Source organism: Aptenodytes forsteri, unplaced genomic scaffold, assembly GCF_000699145.1.
Source record: "Aptenodytes forsteri isolate BGI_AS27 unplaced genomic scaffold, ASM69914v1 Scaffold317, whole genome shotgun sequence".
Lineage (NCBI taxonomy): Eukaryota > Metazoa > Chordata > Aves > Sphenisciformes > Spheniscidae > Aptenodytes > Aptenodytes forsteri.
In genome coordinates this window covers 420,121-440,430 of record NW_008794415.1, presented here as the reverse complement: position 1 = coordinate 440,430, position 20,310 = coordinate 420,121, and the positions used below count along the sequence as shown (strand labels likewise).

The 20,310-nt window shown below is 39.2% G+C and overlaps 1 protein-coding gene across 1 annotated transcript in view; it reads left to right on the top strand.

Annotated features, from left to right (window-relative positions):
• The window catches only part of MAD2L1 (MAD2 mitotic arrest deficient-like 1 (yeast)), a 177,818-nt gene that overhangs the window by 154,595 nt on the left and 2,913 nt on the right, over window positions 1–20,310 (top strand). The window lies entirely within an intron of this gene.

Genomic DNA, 20,310 nt, shown 5'->3' with positions numbered 1-20,310 from the left:
CAGCTTTGTAGCCAATTTTACACTTATCTCTAAATATGATATGAATCATTTTTCAAGTAAGCTACTAATCTAGCTAGTTATATTAAAATAGTTTGGAGTATTTTGGCTGTTTGGATTTGTGCTGAAGGAGATAAACCAGTAACAACTTTCAATTATGTAAAATCAGTGTCTTCAGGTGGCCTCAAAACTGTTATTTTTTATTATCAATGCCAAGACTCAGGCACAACTTTTCAAGTTTTCAGTTTGATTTCATATATATGATTACTTTATTTTTATTTTATAAATAGGAGCAGGTAGCAGTGCTGGGTTCTGGTATTAATTACACATGGAAACAGAAAACCTGAAGTAAACCTGGTAGCATTTTAAGAATCCAGCTATTGTGAATTCATCTGGAATTCATTGAGCTACCCCTGGCTGTAATGAATTCATGCTGTATTAGTAGTAACATCACATGTACACTAATAGATGTTCTACTGAGATCAGTATTATTTAATTGACTCAAAGGATTAGTTTAAGATCAATTTTCTTCTAACTATATTTTTAGCATAGCTTTCTACTGAAGCACAGCTTACCACAAGACAAAAAGAAGACATCAGAAGAAAAACATGCGTAAGAAAATACACAAAGTCTGACATTTTTGTCTCCTTAGGAAAGATACAAAAAGCATTAGAATCATATAGTCTATCCCCCATGTAAACAAATGCATTGTGTTTGTTTATAAAATCATTTTCTCTGTGGGAAACAAAATATTCAACTCTACAAAAGTGAACATATGCAGATTCAGGAGAGGTATTAAGATGCATCTAAGTAAAAACGATGTCTCTTACTTAAACTGAAAAAAATGATGCAAACAATCTGTTTGTAAAGAAGTACTGAGCAGTATCATCTGCACATTTCTGCTTTGTCAGGCATGCTAAACAGGAGAACACAAATAACGTGCAGACGACTTCATTGGTACCAGTTGCATGACTGAGGTAGGGTAAGTAATGGAAAAACAATAGCTTGGATACTTTGGGTTGGAAAGGAAAGATGTTCTTAACTGTTTGCTATGTCTTGTGAACTGTCCCAGAAACACCAATGTGACTAGTGTTACCCCTTTTCAGTTTAGGTCCTGTTCACCAATAAGTTTATCTCCTTCCTGAGTTAGCTGGCTAAGATGAACAGGCTGGTCAGACATCAAGGCTCAGATCCATTTAATATAATCAATCAGCACTTCTAAGACTGATGAGAAGAAAACAGGTCTTCCTGAGTCTACTGCTTCAGCATCACTGAATAAAGCATAAAAAGTAAAAATAAAGAACTGGTAAGCTCACTGCTTCTCACGTTTTTATGCCAACCTCAGTAATGTCATGAGCCAATGCTATGCCAAAGGAACAGTGGAATGCAACCACAGACAAGGAAACAAACGTGTCTAAAAAGAGGCCTTTGTCTCCTAACCAGCCAACAGCCAACTAACTGAATGTGCAGGTACGCAATTAAAAGCATATGACTGACAATTTTGTTGAAAAAATCTTGCAATTCCAACTCGTATTTCTACCCACTCTCCTCCTCTAGAGATCCTGGAAGAAAAAAAAAAGGCATCTCTCTTTTCCCTGTACTTTGAAGATAGCCTGGCTTTCTTCATTTTTTCTTTAAAGAAAGAAACCACTGCAGGGAAGGGGGGGAAAAAAAAAAAAGAGATAAATAGGGGATACCTGGTTTGGACAATTTTGCTTTTCTCAGATAGTATATTCCACCTATGGACAGCAAGTCTTAGAAATCAGCAACATCCCTTACGTCAAACAGCTACACTTTCTTATCCTTGTATTTCAGATTATCTTCCTCCCTGAATCTATCAATCAGTAGCAGAAACAGCTCTTAGCAGAGTTTAGGGCTGTGGTCATAAAATAAATAGTCTGAAGACCTAAATCTGAATTTAGAAGAGCTGCTTTCTTAGGAAGCAAGATTTGCACATTCATGTACTGTGTGTGTATTTATCTGTCTAAGCCATCCCTCTCAATAACTTTAAAGCTCTGCCAGCCCCCTTCAAACAGATTTATCAAAACAGTAGAGGTCTCAAAAGATGTTAAATTTCTAGTTTTCAGGAATGGGGAGAAAACTTACTAATGCCCATGTGGGAAAGGAATGATGTCTCTCAGTCCTTAGTAGACATCAGATAATTCACACAGGAGGGTATTATGAATGTTCTAAATGCAGAAAAAGGTTGAAGGAGGTTTGCAGCTTAGCAGACCTCAGTGAATCTATTTCCAAGCCATTTTCTTTGTCCTGTGGATTTTCTAGAATCCCCTTCAATTCCACAGGTCTCATTTCTCTTTCCTTTTCTCTGTTCAGAATATCTGGCAATGCTTCCAAGGATGCAGTTCTTACTACTTCAGTATCATCTCTTTCACAATGACTTTAATTTTAATAATCGTAAGGTATAGCAACATATAGCAACTTAAAACTTCCCACTATGCAAATTCAACAACAGCTTTTGTTCCTGTAGGTCAGCTATCTATTGTTCTAAAGTTATGTTTGTGTGAACCCTTTAATCAGCTTCCAAACTCAAAAAAACATATCCAGGCAATCTGTGCCTACAGGACATATGGCCTACCCCAAGCTCTGAAAAACAATACTGGAAGTGAAATGGACAGAAATGGGACAAATGGGAAGAAACACGCACAGACAGTAAGAGAGGCAAATGTGAACCCAGGCTTGTCTCTGTCCTCTTCAGAGATAAGACAGCAGAAAATCTTTTTTTTGTTGTTTTCAAAATTAGTTATGTGATGGAGGCAGTACTTTGTATTAATCTATTTTTCACTTGCAGTTACTTCAAATACCGAGGTATTGGCATCTCATCATTCCTCAGTGCTTCTCTCAATAAATATTCACAACCAGCCTTCTCCTGTGGTCCAAACTGTACTCTGGACTTCAGCGCATGACCAGGAAGTTCCACTCCCTCGGTGGCATTGTTATGAAAACGCTTGCATTTAAGGGAAGTATCACAGCAACAAATGGTGTGGCTTTACACTAATCATCTACTACATTTCTGCATACAGGAATCTGCAAAAAAGCTCAACAGGGAGGTCTGCCAAGTGTCCCCTGGGATAGCCTTTGTGTAAAAAGGGGTACTTTGGAAGTTAATTAGAGACAATCTGGTTTTTATACTGAGTTTAAAAAAGCCAATTAGAGCTAATGGGAATTCAAATTATTCTCATTCAGATTGGTTTGATATGGTTACTATTATAATTCAGTTTTTCATAGCAAAACAGGAAAATGGACATTAAAAGTAACTGAACAGTGAAAGACTCCCACTTGCTGGAATTCAATTTTCTTACAGCAAACTTATCCCTTGTGTAAGAGTTGTGAAGGCACTGGGGATTAATTAAACAGCGTAAGAAAGATATACTGAACATATGGACACAACAGAACTACAGAACTTCCTAACATTTACCGAACAAATCGTTCACACAGGGAAGGGAGACCTCCTTTGCGGAGCACGCTGCCTCATAGCATGTCTGAAAAAGACCCTTGTTACAGTGCCTTCCTCAAGCACACCCAACAGCAAGGGAACAGCAACAGTCTCCCTTTGAAGACAAATACACACACTCAGGAGATTAACTGAACAACTGAACTAGAAGGGGCAGAAATTGTGTAGCGGCCACCAACCAAATGATATAACTAGGTTTCCAAATAGTACAGCACTTCGATCACAAGGGAAGGGCTATGCTGTGCAGCAGAGAGCAGTGAAGAGATCCTTGAACCAAGTCTAACACGTTCCCGGGCTTCAACAAAAGGTCATGCAGTACTATTACCTCTGAACCCCAGCTGCAACTGGATCCAGAACAGATCCCCAAGTCTATTTTAGGACAGGTATCTGCTTTTGCTTGTAAACCAGCTATTGGCATGCAAGGAAAAGAGGCCATGCATACTGTGGGCAGCTAGGATGGGGCTAGGAATAAGACTTGAGTAACACTGGCAGGAAGTGGGACTCTGGAATGAGGTTAGTGCCGAGCTGGGACCACCCAGCACTACAGATACCTTGCACTCGACAGACTGCTTTACTTACCCCACTTTGGCAGAAGCTTAGCACCATGCTATGGTAGTAATAGGCTCTGCAAGGGCAGCACAGATCCCAAACTCATTTTGACACTGGACAATAAGCTGAATCAAAAGTTTCCCCTCTTTTTTTCCCCCTTTCAATAAAAACAGCTATTTTGGTCCAAAATGTGCATGGATGAGAGTTTTCATGGGTGACATTTTATCTTCCTTAATAAAAAAAAAGACATCAACCACTAGAATTTATTTTATTATAGGTTTTTCTCCACCTTCCTCACATTAGAATGATTATTTAAAATATGTTTTGATGAGCTTCAATTTAGTGTCATGTTTTTTCTTTTAAAAAGTGCCTTATAAAAGTAAAATAAAAGTTAAGACAATAATAATGAAAAACTACCAGTTTACACTTACATATTTTTCTCTAAACTGCAGCAAGAAACCAAACAGTCTGGAAGCTATGTGAAAGTCTGGACAGAAGGTATGCCATTATAAGATGTTAATACTTCTGTTCTTGTGCTAATACAGTTACTTGTCCAGGATTAGCAGAAAGCAAATTACTCCCTCTTTCTTAAGTGCCACATAAAAACTCCCAGCTCTGGATCTTGTGTAGCCTTGTGTGTTGCACTCCCACAATTCACCCTCTCTGAAGCCTCTCACTCCCCTCACAAAATGTCCACTTCATCGGTCCCAGCAACTGAAACTCTAATAGCTCTGAAAAGGTCCTTACTAAGACAAATGCCTTCTAACCTGGGCAACACAAACAGCGGGGCAGTGCACACAACCCTTTACCTTTCCTGCTCTTAAATATGATTCCTATCTGTAATGTGCTCTGCTGGAATGCTCTTGAATCCTGTTCAATCATTAGTGGGGAAACTACCCCTTTGCTTTCAATTCAGTGCCTGCCTACCTACTTACTGTTCCTATTCACAGAGCAGGATGGCAAATGATTACATTTAAAAAAAAAAAAAAAAAGGGTTTTGTCAAAATGCTTGCTTACAGCCTGAATAAAACAGACATTACATTTTGATGAAAAACGAAAACCCATGAAGTTCCAATGCCATTAATCTTAAATCTCTCATTTTTTTCACTGACACTTTCACGTAATCGTATTTTCTGGCAATACCATATTTAGCCAAAAATTTTCAGCTAAACCTAGGTCTTAATCTGTCTCAGAAGCAATGACTTCATCCTCCAAAACTCTCCTACATTTTCCATGAATTTCATTTATGTGTTTACAATACACTTCATAATCCACATAGGTTTACATGATCATGGTAAATTCTGATGTGATGAGCACAAAAATTATCTATCTTGCAATCTATCCAGTAAAAACTTTTCAAAAGATACACATCTTAAAAAGTGTGCTTTAATTTAACTTCATGTAGATCAGAAGTTAAGAATAACTTAAGTAGAACTTCCTACAGAACAAAAATATTGGTTTTATTCTGGTTAGCATGTCTGGATAAATCCAGACATCTGTACAGACTTTTGTATTAGAAGTTCATAATCTTCTGATTCTCCCCACTCCCTCCTTGATGAAGTACCTCCTGATAGACAAAATTTCCTGTAACTTTTCACAGGACATATAAGAACAAACTCAGACTATTGATTATGTCTGTGCATTATAACATTGTACTTTCCTTTGACTGCAATCTTGAGCCAGGATCATACACTTCAATTGTGTGACCTCTGTTTTAATAATACCAACACCAAACACTCCCTATGGGGTTCTAGAAATACCACCCTCATAGCATTTACTAGACAGTGCTGACGTCCCTCACACACTCATGGAATGACTTTTTTTATAACAGTCGGTTATAACTATTTCTATCAAATGCAGACCCAAAAGACTGCTAATCGTGACTTAACTTTCAACTTTAGTCTTCAGTTCGCAATGGCAAGATCAGCTGGTGCTTTAATGAAAGTGGTACATGATGCCATCTATCATATTCCAATGTGCAAATAAATGCTCAGTGGATATGAATTTTTGTAATTTTAGAGAAACACATAAGAAGATTTTCCATGAAACTGTCACTTCAAAAGTGCTAATTCCATGTAAACATGGATTAAAAAAACCTAAATTTAGCAACCTGTAATTTATGGAATATACAACAAACAAATGAAAGCTGTGCCCTGCTTGTATAGGGGAAGAATCAAGAGTTGAAGACATTCAATATGGGACATCACTCAGAATGGCACCTGAAACAATGTTTTTTCACAAAACAGTGTTTGCACTGCACCAAAATATTTTTAAAAGTGAATTTGAAAACCGAACAGTAACTCACGAAAAATTAAACAATTAGACTCTTATCCTTGTGCATGCAGGTAATTTCATTAACATTCACTATGGTAAAGGATGTTTCAGTCTCAACACTTACTCTGTAAGACTGTGCTCTGCATTAAAAAACTAAGCTTGAGGCTCTTCCTATCCGAATGCCTCTATTCCTGTTCCCCCTTTCAGCATTAATAGCCAAATAGATTTACCAATGAGCTCATCTCCTCTAGGATAAAATACATTGAGACAAGCTGAACATAAAGGGGGAAGAAAAAACTCTTCTCTGCAGGAAATACATAATGCAGCTTTTATAGCATTCACTGTAAACAAGCAGGCCGATGTGCTAGGCTTGTTTACTGAGAAAAAGCTGCTGTTTCAATCATTTGTGAACAGAAACTTTATGAGCACAAGAATAATTTATTGAAAAATAAATACATGTACTAAAGCGTCCAGTTTGGATAACTTAGTAAAAAGAGAAGTATCATGTTACAAATATCCTCTATTCTCGTTGCTTCTTATGAGTTACTGAGAGACATCTGGCTTCATAGGTATTGTGCCAAAGCCTGTTCCCATTTACACGAATGTAAATGTGGTGTAACTATACTGGTTTCATTGTGTACCTGAGCTTGCCTTGCTGAACATTCCCATAGGGGAGAAATGAGATATTAAGCATCATTCCTGAAGGTATCTTGATGTGGGTTTTGTCATGTCATGATTAGGGCTGAAGGCTTTCACTCCTTAATAATCACATGAATGTTATATTGGCTGTGTTAACTTACCCAAGTGTTCAGGAGAAAGGAGAGTCTTAGAGACAGAAGACGGTCAAGCCCAATACCCCACCATCAGACATCCAGTCACATACTCCATTATACAACCAGTTAGGATTCTTGCCACTACTAAGACACCGGAAAGGCGAGGAGTTCTGTTTGGTGTTTTGTTTTCTTGGACAGAAGCAACCAAAGATGTCTTCACTTTACAAAGATGCCAAACCTTGCCGCCGACCTTCCCATCACCAGGTGCTGAAAGCAGCAGAACCACTGTGCTGTCACTGACAGAGAAGAGGTCACTGAGCCTCTCTCTGAAGAAAACAAGTAAAATGCATGCATCTGGCAGGCTTAACTCTTCTGCGGATCCCTGAGGTTTCCCCTGTTCTGCCAAATTTCATGAGAAAATGAAGAGACTCCAAGTCTTTCTATGGTGTGTAGGTGATGGCTGGGGCTCTGAACTCTTTAATACTAACAAGAGACAAAGGAGATTGCTCAGTCACAGAGCCTTTGTGCCCAAAGCCCGTAAGATGCCTGTGGTACACAATGCCCAAAGAAAGAAACTGCAATGCTCATAGAAAAGAGGAGACACAAAATTAAACAGACCCAATTGATTTACTAGGATTTTGAGGTTTCCTCCCTAGAGAAAAAACTGTTCGGTAAAGCTCTTTATCCAGAGCCTTACTGTAACATTTTCATTAATGGTCTGGATAATGGGGCAGGGTGTACCCTCAGCAAGTTTGGGAGGAGTGGCTGATACACCAGAGGGCCGTGCTGCCATCCAGAGGGACCTCGACAGGCTGGAGAAATGGGCTGACAGGAACCTCATGAAGTTCAACAAGGGGATGTGCAAAGTCCTGCACTTGTGGAAGAATAAAACAACCTCCATGCACCAGGACATGCTGGGGGCCGACTAGCTTGAAAGCAGCTTTGCAAAAAAGGATCTGGACACCAGGTTGGACATGAGGCAGCAACGTGCCCTTGCCACAAAGAAGGCTAATGGTATCCTGGGCTGCACTAGGAAGAGTGTTGCAGCAAGTCGAGGGAGATGATCCTTCACCTCTACTCAGCACTGGTGAGGCCACACCTGGAGTAATGTGTCCAGTTCTGAGCTCCCCAGTACAAGAGAGATATGGAGCTACTGGAGAGAGTCCAGCGAAAGGCCACTAAGATGATTAAGGGACTGGAGCATCTCTGCTATGAGGAAACGCTGAGAGAGCTGGGACTGTTTAGCCTAGAGAAGATCTCCATCCTCAGAGATACTCAAAAGCTGTCTGGACATGGTCCTGGGAAACCTGCTTTAGGTGACCCTGCTTGAGCTGGGGGGGTTTGGAAAGATGACCTCCAGAGGTGCCTTCCAACCTCAACCATTCTGTGGTTCTGTATCTCCTTCAAAGTGCTAGAAATAACATGTGTTATGAATAAGTACATGTTGAATTACATGTGTAACCTTTTCACTTCTATTACCTGCAAAAAGCATCACAGAAAAAGGAAAGCAAATCCACCAGAGCAAGTATATATATAGAGATATATATAAAACCATGTCTGAGATAGAGTAATACAAAATCATGTAACAGTAAATACAAATGAGGAATATTTGAAACTTGACTTACTTGTGACTATTTCACTGCCACACACCGTGTAAATTTACGCCTTTCCTGGTTCCTTACATTATTCAGAACTATGTTTTTCATTTTCCTCAAATATAGACAGATTCGGCTGATTTATAAAATCTGCCAGCAAGCTGTTGCCAATTTCAGTATACACATGTGTGCTGGTTTTGGCTGGGATAGAGTTAATTTTCTTCACAGTAGCTAGTATGGGGGTGTGTTTTGGATTGGTGCTGGAAACAGTGTTGATAACACACGGAAGTTTTCGTTACTGCTGAGCAGTGCTGACACAGAGTCAAGGCCTTTTCTGCTCCTCACCTCACCCCACCCCACCAGCGAGCAGGCTGGGGGGGCACTAGAAGTTGGGATGACGTCATGCTCAGCATATAAAGCTGGGGGAAGAAGGAGGAAGGGGGGGACGTTCGGAGTGATGGTGTTTGTCTTCCCAAGTCACTGTTACACATTATGGAGCCCTGCTTTCCTGGAGATGGCTGAACTCCTAACCGATGGGAAGTAGGGAATGAATTCCTCGTTTTGCTTTGCTTGCGTGTGCGGCTTTTGCTTTACCTATTCAACTGTCTTTATCTCAACCCACGAGTTCTCTCATTTTTACTCTTCTGATTCTTTCCCCCATCCCACCCGGGGGGAGTGAGCGAGCGGCTGTGTGGGGCTTAGTTGCCAGCTGGGGCTAAACCACGACAACGTGATTTAGACCTGCTTTGAGTTTAATTGACATTTGGCTTATTTAAAACACAAAAATTGGCCACTGAAGAAAAAACACTCACTTTTAACAGGATCATGGAAATATTAGCAACAGCAGTCCATAAATCACTAAAAATGATTTTTAGATTCCCAGACAATGAACAGTCAGTATGTCAAATAGAATGGAGGTTTGATGGGGAAGGAGCATTTTTTTTTTGGGAACAATTATTTTGCTTCACAAAAATGAGTCCGGTTATAAAGGGCAGTCCTATTCTAACATAAGCATGGTTTCTAGTGTTCTACTTAATAATATGGTAAACCAAATATAAGAAAATTCATTCTCAAGCATATAAATAAGTAACAGCACCTTTTACCAAATACAAGAAAATACTGGCTCCATAAAATCTCACCTTAATGCTGTTAAAGATACTGATAATTTCACGCTACAAATCTCAAGAGGAAATAAATAAGACATGCAGTTCTAATGCCACACTCCCAGACCATGTCCTTCTCCTCCACCCAAAGACAATGAGAATAGGGCTGCAACAAGAAAAAGAAAGGGGAAAACAGGGTCATGACAGGGTTGAGTAGGGACCGATACTGCCTGTTTTAAGGAACACCAAGAGTTATTTAATGCAATAGAAATACTCGGTATAAAGAAAAGCTGAGGTAGCACTAGATAGGTCAGTATTTTGTTTCAGACCAATACATATTAGCTTTTATCCAAATCTGGCCATAGTAACTTGTGGTCATTATCCATTAATACATGGGTCAGGAGCTGTTTGTGAATTAGAACTTAATCAAGTTTTCCAAAATGCTTTTAAAAATCACATCAAGAATTGAATTGTGAAGGTGAAAAGTGTGTCACTGCGTTCTCAGAAGGTCTGCAAAGGCAAGCATTGTCATCTGCACACAAACACAAGTTATTCTCTTGTCACAACAGCTCAGACATGAGCTGTTCTGTATCTAGTAAAGTAGGTACTGCTGATTTGTATGAGCTTTTAACATACTGAAAGTTGGCTAAATCATGCTTAATCACAATTCATCATCTCAAGAAATAGGGCCCTTTTATTAGTATCTAAATTGTTTGCCTAAACCTTCAGGAAGTCTCAAAATACTGTGCAGCCGGTAGTTTCTCATTTGCGATTTCTCCATGCAAATTTCAAACCAATCATTTTCCAGTTCTGGTTGTGCTCAGCAGCTGTAAAATTCAGTTTATATTAACTACACATACCAGAACAACTCTCTCAAGCAGAGGTGGCCGATGAGCAGCGCCCAGACAAACATCACAGAATCTTTTACAAACCTGTTATTTATGGTACCGTGACTACTGCAACCCCATCTTGAAGTAGGTGAAATTGAAGAATGGGGTCAGGGGTAAAAAAGAGGTAACATGACACAGCAAGTCATGGGTAAATGAGAATGTGAGAGTAAAGCCTGTGCTTCCTGAGCTCTAGTTTCTTGCTTACTCCTAAGAATGCACCCATATGGAGGTCATCTCTGTCAAACTATTTTTGTTACTGCATGTTTTAAGGTGTTACACAAAGCTTTTGTTTACAATGCTTACCCACCATTAGATCATGTCCTTTTGCTCTACAGCATCCTGTTAAATGTTGGAGAATATCTATGCAACATGTCTGCTACTGCTTCTTTCCTCCGGGTTTTTGTTTAAGTCTAGGTCCAGTTTTGTTACTATCAGCGTTTTTTCATTTTTTTCATGAAATGTAAGTGCAGCTGTCACTGGAGATGGAGTAATCATGTGAATGTTCTCTACTGTCTGCAGAGAACTTAGGTAGATTCTTTTTCCCTCTTTATGAATAACAGTGCCATTTTCTTGGTAAATATGAAGCAAAATCGGCAAGGGTAATGTGTAAAAACCTGCAGGTCAGCACAGATTATCACCACTTCTAAATTCATGTGCAACCTGGTTGGCCAAAATGTGCCCAAGGACAGAGCAAGGTTAAGGCTGCTACGGAGATGAAATCTGAACATCATCAGTGTAATGCAAAACGCGTGTGTGGTGGTAACTGGAGACAGCCATTCACAGCGAGATAGAGCTTTTGGCAGAGAGAGTTCAGCAATCTGGTCATGCTGTTGAGTGGAAAGAGCTACATGCAACTTTGGGCATGTTGAAGAGAACACGAAAAGATGCAGGGCATTTTACTTAGCAAATTAGCACAGGCAGCAAGCAGATATGGTGAATCATGCTGCAGCATTTTAGGAGATTATTTAGGAAATAACAACAGGAGACATGTACCCCTAAAGTTTACTACGATCACTAGGGCAGCATGTCTTTATTATCGTTTCCCACTAATATTGTTTTGTGGTTTTTTAACATTGTTTACAATGAAAATGTCATATAAACAAATGCATCAGTCATTAAAAAGAAATATTAAAAGACATTTTCTATCATGAGTTTAATTCAGAGCAGGAGATCTCAGTAAGTGTAGATTTTACCGGTATTAAAAAGCTTATGCAAAGTGAAATTATATGGAAAATGAAGTATGTGAAACACAAAATAACTTGGCAGCTGGACTGTGGTTCTGGGCTCTCTTTGCCAGGTCTGACCATTAAAACTCAATCTCTTCCTTTTCCCTTCTGTCTTCAAATGGATTTTCAATTCCCTTTTGTTCTGTGGCACAGTTTCAACAGATGGGATAAAGAATGTTGCCAGCCAAACTAGCCTAAAGCTTGACGAAAAGAACACTTCTCCGGGCATGGGAGATGAGGGTTCGGATATCTTCTGGATGCAAAAGTCTAGGTTGAACCTCAATCTTCTCAATGCTAGATGACTGTTCTCATATCATAGTATTAAATAAGTGAGTGTGGGCATCATCACTGTCACATCTCTACAAAAAAAAAGTAGAACCTCTCTGTTCTTTAAAATAAAAGGATGGCAGTAAGCGAGGCATCTCCAAGGTAGAAGTTGCAGAAATGCAATGTACCTAAGCTTGCAGGACTTGTAAATCCTTTGTTGAAAACTTCGATCTAAACTGATTATCCCAAGTTCATACAAAGTCCCTGGCAAGCAAGGATGGAAATGAAAGAGAGTGCTGACTCCCAACTGCAGTAGCCACAAGGGACAGTGTCACCTTGCAAAACATCGTACAGTCATGCTGCACGGTCCCTGCAAAGAGCTTGTAACAAAAAAAGAAACCCTGGGCCAATATGTAGCTTAAGCAAAGAGCACAGCAAAGCAATGATGCCACCCCTCAATGTAACTGGGTAATCAGTTATTACCCAGTGATTTCTTCTCATCAAGCAGAAGGTCTGCATAACCTTTCTCTCCTGTTTTAATATATTATATTAAATTTCTGCAAAAACTGCAGTAACACTGCATCTAATAAAAAATATTTATTTATATTTTATGATTTTTTTTTTCTCTGACAAATGTCAGATCATTGCTTAGATTGCTGCTTCACTACATGTAAGTCCACATCCATGGACTTCTTCATTAACATCTTTAAAGGTTTAAAGAAACTTATCAGATCAAAGATGTGGCAAATCATTCAGCTAACACAAACTAAGTACAACTTTGCTTTAGCTCAATGAATTTTCCTCAGTAGCAAGAGTGACCTGAACCTTAGAGTAAGTATCTACTCTTGGTCTACCTGTCCACTAACTGTCAGATTACAACCAAGGAATAGCTTACCTTGAGCAATAATGCCATGTTTTCACTCAAATCAGATTTCAAGGAAGGCAGACTGTAAGGAACAATTAGCATCAAACTGCTACTCACATTACCAAGCCATCTGGTTTCCATTTTTACACTCCTAGCAACGTTAGATCATGAAGTTTGGATGAGGCCATCCATTGTGCAGGAGACACAGATAACTAGCATGAACTTTCAAATATTGTTCCACTCTTCACTAGTTTTTCTCCTAAAAATTTTGCCAGTGCTGACTAACACAACAAGCAGTAATTTTATTCAAAAATAAAAAAATAAAGTGATTTTATTTAGATTGTACTAGCAAATCCTTTCTTCACTTGTTTTCTTAGCTACTTTGCAAATGGTCCCACTGTCCGCCCTGAAGTGATTTTAAGGGCAAATAAAATCCAAAATAGTCTCCCCTGGTTTCTTAAGTGGCTGCCAGACTGAAAATGAATCAGCGACTAAACTCTAAGAAACACTTAAGTACTTATTTATTACTTGATGAGTGTCATTAAAAAATAAGTAAGTAGACATTTCACCTTCTGTGTGAGCTATGTGATGAATTTAGAGAGAGGAGCTTCCTTACACTTAAAGTGGAATTGTATAAGCTTTGTTTTGTACCTGATACTTCCCATACCTAGCTCAATGCTGTTCTTGGGCAAAGATATCTTCTTCAATTTCTTTTAAGCTGTCAATGTTAGTAAACAAATATTGCCCTGATTTTCAGATAAAGGTATTTTTAACAACCCATATCACCCCTAGACTGCTCATGTTTCTTCTGCTATTAACCAGCAGAGCAGAAGAGTTCTGATGAAGACACCAAAAAAAGTTTAGAAGTCAGGCATTTGTCTCCATGCTAGAGGATTAGACTTCCTAAGGTAGCAATGTGCAGAGAGAGGTGCAGGTAGTGAGGTGGAGAGGAACAGCTCAGGGAATAGTCCCAGCACATGTGGCCTGGGTGCCTCATAAAATATTTTAGCTCGTCTCACTGTCATGACATATTGATGGCCATTTGTTCCTTCATTTTCTAAAAGAAAGGTATGCATAAGTTTCTCAAAACATGTGAGAAAGGATGTTTTTCTTGAAATAAATTATGTTCTTTAAAGAATTCCTCCTTCCATACGGGAATAGTATTCTTATTTAGAAAGTCATCCTTCTCCATTTTCTTAAGCTATCCAATACTTAGGAGACAGAATTTGAATATTTTGCATGCCTGTTTTCAGTAATGGTTATCATTCTGACAACAGGGCACCTAACTTGCCTGGGGATCTAACTGTAGAAAAAAATGCATAAACACTGTAATTTTCAAGAGGAAATTAAGGAATTATTCATATTTTTGCTTCAAATATTTCTAACGCTAATAATATGCTTTTCGCAATGTATTTACCTCTTCAGTCATCATAATTCTTAGGCATTATGTAAGCTGTATTGTATTCCTTGCAACACAATTAATTGAAGAAGTCCATCATGGTTACACATCAGAAGTGACAGGATTAGAAAGCAATCACAAAATAACAATTGTCATCTAACGTTGTAATCATACAACAGGATCCTCTCAAAAGTCCTTAGGGTACTATCAAGGTATATTTACCATGCTACCAATCTTCTGGACCCTTTTGTTCCTCAGGATCTGATGACCCATTGACAATCTAAGTCTCCGCTGATAAATCTGCTCTAGAGTTCTTTAGAAGACCTGCTTTGAATTTAAAGCTAAACTGCGATATACTGGCTTAGTAAGTCTAAACTACCTGAGAACTCCTTAGTTTTCCATTAATTTATTAATATGAAAACTTCAGATGTGACAGGAGCTAACATGAAGTGGATTAACATTCATCTTTCAAATTATCAACCTTCAGGTTGGGGCTTCCAACCCAAACTATTCTATGATTCTATGATTCTGTGATTAAGTAGTGAAGGGGATTAAGTCGTAAAGAGCTGGATTCAGTGGATTTCATACTACCTGTTACCACTGTAACATGACATCATCAAGCACTATGGAGGTTTCAAGGCACGGAAAGCTCATTCAAGTTCCACTCTTTCTGATTCTGAAACAGGATTCCTGTCTTCACTTGAAACCTTTACAAATAATTGTTCATCAGTTAAATTGTCTTTAGTGCAACAGCAACCGAAGGTAAACATCAAAACTGGGCATCAAGTTAAGTATTTCCTTCATTCTGGAACAATGTTTTAAAAACTAGCAAAAGAAATGCATCTAAAATTTGTCTAAACTAAAGTACATAACAGTAAAATGAACTCGCTGTCATTCAAGACTAAACTGAAAGGGTGCAGATAATACATGTGCCTGGTGCCATCTCCCGGTAGTTTAGAGGTAAAACCATCACAAATATCTTACTAATTTTTTTTCTTACATATGCTTTAGAAAAATGTCAGGTCTTTGGGGGGAGGGGGGAAAAAAAAAGAAACAAAAAGAGAGAGAGAAAGACAGAATTGAATGTTGTTCCACAGAAGTAGCTTTCAAAACTCTCAAAATCCACAAAAAGTTATTTCACTGTACAAGGCGGCCAGTATCTGGATGTAGCTACTTTCAAGCTAAATGGTTTTCTTACATTGGCTTACATAAGGAAACGTCAAATCTCTTTCATTTCCTAGAAGAAATAAGCAGTCACCTGAGTAAGTCTAATTTCAAAATACAATAAGCAGTCACCTGAGTAAGTCTAATTTCAAAATACATTCAGTACTGATAATATTTAAAATGAAAATTAATTTTAAAAATTTCTACACAGTGTTCAAAACCAAAATGAGGAAGTCCCTTTGAGAAGTCTACTCATCATATTAGAAGTTATAGTGCAGCTTATTAGCCCATACTGACTCATTTTAAAATCATTTAATTAATACTTAAAATTCAAGACGACCTTTCCCAGTTGCACCACTCTCTCCCTGCTGTTGGTGAAAGAATACAGTATTGCTATTTGTAATAGTATCTCATGGTTTATGTTTTAAAACATAGCATTAGCCAACCTGAAAAGAAATGCTATAGCATTTTGACAGCTGACATGAGGTACCTGTACTTATCCTGCAAACTTTAATGCTACAAAGACTATTGAAAACAAACTTGATCAACAGCAACAACACAAAAGAAAACAAAATGAGCTTGGTAATAAAATGCCTGTCAAAAACTGCAGTACTTTACATTAAGTCTAGAGTTAATTCCAGATAATAAATCACCAAAGGAATCCTGGATGAGAGCCGTGACGACACAATGGAAGGCAGTAAAGAAGCTCCCACACAGCAAAGCGATTTAAAGATAGCAAAGTGATTTAAAGATTTAGAAGATTTAAAAACAACTCTTACATAAAGGAACAGTGATGGTACTTGGCTGTGCTGGTGGCCCACCCTATGTCCAGGAAAACCTTTTCCTGGGAACCACACAAATGGCACACCTTCCTATAGCACAGAAATTGAACAGCTGATAAAGAAAAATAACAGTTTAACCAAAAATCATGGAAGCTCAGCCAACTGAGAACTACCTCACCCAGCATGTGACCTACAAATATCACAAGCTGGGCTAAGGACGGGAGGGAGCAAAAAGTCTAACCTGCAGAACAAGAATGAGCTCAACATCTGCCATGAATTTTGAGTGCTGGCAGCTACAGGGATGGGCAGCATTCTAAAACCCTAAGGAGAATCAAAGCGTTGCACAGAAAATAGGAGGGAAGAAGCCAAAAGGGCTAGCTATTTCTATGGGCTCTTAAGTACAGAATCTCCTCCTAAAGTGTGGGAAGAAATGACTCAAAAGAGCTTGAGATCTACCAGAAAAGGTGAAGCACTAAGGCTCTGTTGGCCAGGGTAAGACTTCCTTTCTCTGCACAGGAAAAACTGGGTTTACTGAGGCTTAATATGACAATTTGTTAATGTGATATGAGGGCTTTTGTAGCAAACAGAACTTTCATTTTATAAACTATTTTGCTATGCTGGAAGGAGAGACCTGTCCACACCATCCTGAGGGTAAAAAAGAAATAAAATTGGGAATGAGCTCTACAAATGGATTATGCCTTCTAGTCTGCTGAATGACTACGGGAATGTGACCTGGGTTGCCTTAAAAAAAGTGAAGGCATACCAGTGATTTGGATTGTCCCAGGTTCACTGACAATTGCCATGGGGAAGCAATCATTAAATGTTGCAGAAAAGCCAAGCTAAATAGGGGACATTTCCTTCCACAGAAGAGAATAAAAAAAATTCTGTCATAACATCAAGCTGTAATTGAGAAACAGAGCAATGACTACAGAATTGTAAGAGACCTAAATTAAATACAACTGGGATTTCACATTCCTTATGAAAATTAAGGTTTTAGCATGAGATAATTAAAGCAAGGATAGCCAGCTCATGGTGTGCCAGAACATATAACTCAGCCTGTCATCTTCGTTCCTGAGAGTCCCTCAGAGTTGGTCAGGAAGCAGGCTGTCAGCCACACGAATCATTCGCTAACCGACGGCAGTCTCCCTGCTGTTCTCCCTTGTGAGAGCCCCGCAGCCTTCCTCCTGTCATGTAGCTGGACATGCCCTAAACACAAACTATAGGCATCATCATCGCATGGAGCATGCCCGTTCAGTAACATGACAAAAGGACTTATGTACATATGTCCCCATCACACTTGACTGGGCTGTGGTCAGGTGGTGACTGCAGATTAGTTATGTGACAGATAAGCACACATTCCCTGGGTGCCTCGGTTGGGGGACATTGGATTGACCTGACAGAGAAGCTGAGTGACACCGACCTAAACTAAGTGAAGAAAATGAAGACAAGTGTTGTGGAGCTTAGGACTTGTAACAGAGAAACAAAGATGAGATAATCGGAGAATGTGAAGGGAAAAGCAGCAAACACGCATTGTCAGATAACTAAACCTTCATGGAAGTGAATTATCGGTGGGGGGAAGGAGAGGAACATCTTGATGACATGAGAAGAAAAAGAGGTGAAGACAAAGAACATTCTAGTAGAAGAAATGCAAAGGTTAAGAAAGACACTACTTCATGGACTTAAAAGACTAAACTTTTCAAAACTAATGAATTGGCCACGGAAAAATAACGTGTTAAAAGACAAAGGGACATATTAGGAGCTTTGTATCACAAAAGAAATTCAGTATTGAAAATATGCAGCTCTTACCATTAGATTACATTACAGCATATATAAGAAATGTAAAGAAAAGTAGTGACACATTGTAAAAGAGAAATGTATTTCCCTAAAGAGAGAGAAAAATTAAAATTCCAAAATGCAATGGTTTTTTTTGGGGGGGTGTGCGGGGGGGAGGGGAGCACATCAGGGCAGAAACCAGTGTTAACTGCAATACGGAACTGGGGATAGAGAAGTGATCCAAAACTCTGTGAAATACCGTGTGCCAGGTTCACTGAAGGAAGCTTAGAGTTTTAACAGAGGTACTGGGGATCACCACCACCTCTCAATACCTCCCAGATGAATCTTGGGAGAAATAAAGAAGATGCAATTAAGTCTGTTGTTGATAAGCATATCTGCCCGGTCATACCGTCAACAGATCTTCAAGCCATCTACACTGAAATACAGTGAAATGAATTTGGTAAACCAAGAAGCATTTGGATTTTTTTCTTCCATTTGGTTTTAACAGTAAAACAGCTGGAGGAGAAATGTGTAAATATTAATCATAAGCTCTACTATTCTTGCCTGGCCTCACGCAACAGGGCTTTCAAGCTCTTATATTTATATATCACAAAAATAAGCAGCTCTCCAAAAACCTCAGAGGAAGCAAAATGGGTGAAAAGCCAAGTGGGAAGAAAAAAAAGGGGGGCTGAGACCATTTGGGGATAGATGAATAAAAGCATGATAGTACATAAGGTTTGAAGCAAAACAGCTGATATTCACAGCTATCTAGCTTCTAAAAGCTGGGCTTCGGATGAAAAATGCTTCCATTACCATAGGCTTTGAAATACACCACTCTTACTCAGAAAATATTTTATTCAGAAGACCAATGTATAACACAATCACTAGTGATCAAGACCCAGAATAATGTTCTCTACATCAATAACTAAATTATTCAGACCCTTTCAGAACTTCAGCACATGATTTTAGGACTGTGCTATTTGTTTTAATCACAGCAGCATGAACCTTGAAGCAAACCATACTTCCTCTCAGAGCAAAAATCGGAACCAACAGAAAGTCTTACCTTTTGAGAAAAAGTATTTTATTACGACAAAATAAGCAATCATGCCATCGATTCACTCTTTTAGCAGCTGGCCTACTGCACTGTGTAATGACCATATGTTTTTTATCCTAGGTTTAAAATAATTCTGTTTCAAATGTCACTTCATTTTAAGGCTGTTCTGATCAGTTTCTTTCAAGGTCAATATGGGGATCTAATACAGATATGTTTTAGATGATAACGCCTATTCATTCCAGACACCTCAGAAAAATCATATTCAGGGAAGGATTTCATTTGCAGCTCTTCCATGCCCAACAAATCCATTCACTTTTCACTTTGAACTTACTTGCCTACTGATTATCAGCTGACTAGCTGGCCACCTAGTTACTATCCCAGCAGACTATGGCTTCCCCTCTTCATGATACTATTTAAATATTTCATCACTTAACATTAACTTGCTGTTTCCCTCGGTCTCGCTTACCTGCTAACCTCTGCCAGAGTTTCCTCCGTTTGACAGTCACCGCTAGTTGCAGTGTCTTCCTTGGTGTCTCTGTAATAACAAGATTGAAGTGCTCTGACCAACTAGCGATTGCCCTTCACGGTGGCAGCCTGACAGCAGGGGTGGCTATGTCCAGAGCGCTAAGCTCGTGGGTTCCCTGCCTTTTTAAATGCCTCTTAACCCCTTTCTTTTTGTGTTACCCGCTATCCTACGGATTTAAAGAAAAAGCGTCTGTTTCATCCCGCTCTCCCAGGTTCTCCCTGCCTGCCTTTTGACAGTACTTGCAGAATAGACCGTTTTTATTTTAGATAGCTAACTGACATAGTGAACGCTACCAAAAATCACCCATAAACGAGGTACTTGCTTCATTTCATGCGTACCTGGAAAGTATCATTTCTAAGTTCAAAAAGCGCCTTCATACGGACGAATGCATCTAAACAAACTCTGAAATCGAACTTCCAACCGCATTTCCATGGCGAGGACTCACTCCACCCCCAGCCTGTGCTTCCCTCAGCCCCGCCACGAGTGACAGCTCGGCCCCGCGCAACGGCACCTAGAGCCGGTGGGGAGCTGAACGCGGAAAGCCCTTTTCTTTCTAACGGGTAGCTGCCGAACCTCCACCCAACAGCCCTTCCATCGACGA